Below are 2015 nucleotides of genomic sequence, written 5' to 3' on the forward strand. Positions count from 1 at the left end.
TATTTTTTCCTTTGGAAATGTCAATTTAAGTCCTTTGTTCATTTTTTAAATTTAGTTCTCTAGATACCAGACCCTTATCAGATTTATGATTTATAAATAGTTTCTTCCGTTCTGTGAGTTGTCTTTTTAGTTTTGTTTAACGTGCTAGGGATTGAACCCAGAGCTTTGGACATATAGGCAAACTCTCTGCCATTATCATTGAGCTACATACTAGACTTTGTCTTTTTTTGTTGTTGTTCGTCTTGAGGCTTGAACTTTGGGCCTGGGCACTGTCCCTTAGTTCTTCAGGTCAAGGCTATGCTCTACCACTTGAGCCACACCACTTTTGGTTTTCTGGTGGTTTATTGGAGATAAGAGTCTCATGGACTTTCCTGCCTGGGCTGGTTTTGAACCGAGATCCTCAAATCTCAGCTTCCTGAGTATCTAGGATTACAGGCGTGAGCCACCAGCACCCAGACTTTTTGTCTTTTTCACATTTTTTGGTTTAGTGGTGGTGGTTGTTGTTTTTGAGACAAAAATATCAAACACGTGGCCTAGGCTAGCCTCAAACTCAAAATTCCTTTTTTTAAAAGTTTTTTTCTTTTTTAATTCTAAAGGTGATATACAGAGGGGTTACAGTTATATAAATCAGGAAATAAGTACATTTCTTTTTGAACAGTGTCACCTCTTCCCTCATTTTTCTCCTAAACTGAAGATTCTTTTGCCTCAGCCTCCAGTGTTGGGATTACCATCGTCCTTGGCTTTCCAACCTTTTAGTAGTATGTTTTGAAATTTGATGAAATCCAGTTTGTTTTTTCATTTGTTGTATGTGCATTCAATTTTTTTGAAGTTTTAAATCCTTTGTATTTTTTCTATTTCCAGTTAATGGCACCATTATACTTTTTAATTAAATCACAGCATTTAATTATCCTAGAAACATATTGTTTACAAATTTTGGCAAATAAAATATCTTGTGGGTAGAAAACCATGAACCTTACAGTTAGTAAACTAGCTCTGAAACTGTATCTTTCCTTTTACAGTGAATGCCTTTCTTCAAACAAAATCTGGTGTAGATATACTATGTATAAAAGAAGAAAAGAAGCACTCCTTTGGGTGAAGCATTGAAACAAGATTACACAATTTCACTTCCCTCAGTATTTGCCAATATTTTGAGGAAAAACAGTTACTAGAATTTACAGTAACATTGTACCAGGTTTCTATGAAATTTTAACATAAAATGCCCACCAATTATATTTTAAAATTGCTCTTTCATTAGGCATTCAATTTTATATCTAAGAAACCATTGCCAAATCCAAGCTCATGATGATTTACTATGTTTTTTTCCCCAAGAGTCACATTTGTTGTTTTTTTTTTGGGTCCGGTCATGGGGCCTGGGCGCTGTCCCTCAGCTCTTCAGCTCAAGGCTAGCGCTCTACCACTTGAGCCACAGCGTCACTTCCGGCTTCTTTCTTTTTGCTTATGTGGTGCTGAGGAATCGAACCCAGGGCCTCATGCATGCAAGGCAAGCGCTCTACCACTGAGCCACCTTCCCAGCCACCAAGAGTCACATTTGTATGTGACATGAAGTTCCAGCCTTATTTTTATGCATGTGGATGAACTTGACTGTTTACAATTTAAAAGTATGGGGTTTTTGAAGGGTTTTAAAAATTATTTTTATGGCTGGGAAGGTGGCTCAGTGGTAGAGCGCTTGCCTTGCATGCATAAGTCCCTGGGTTCGATTCCTCAGCACCACATAAGCAGAAAAAAAAAGCCAGAAGTGGTGTTGTGGCTTAAGTGGTAGAGCGCTAGCCTTGCACTGAAGAGCTGAGGGACAGAGCCCAGGCCCAGAGTTCAGGCCCATAACTGGAACCCAAAAAAGATATTTTTATTTTTGCTTGTTATATAAAGGTGATATACTGAGGTAAAAGCATTTTTATTATACTTATGTAGTTGTACAAAGGAGTTACCCTTCAACAAGTCAGTTTTTTTTGTTTTTGTTTTTTTTGTCAATCATGGTGCTTGAACTCTGGGCCTGG

Source organism: Dipodomys spectabilis, unplaced genomic scaffold (assembly GCF_019054845.1).
Source record: "Dipodomys spectabilis isolate Male_0828 unplaced genomic scaffold, ASM1905484v1 ptg000091l, whole genome shotgun sequence".
Classification (NCBI taxonomy): Eukaryota; Metazoa; Chordata; class Mammalia; order Rodentia; family Heteromyidae; genus Dipodomys; species Dipodomys spectabilis.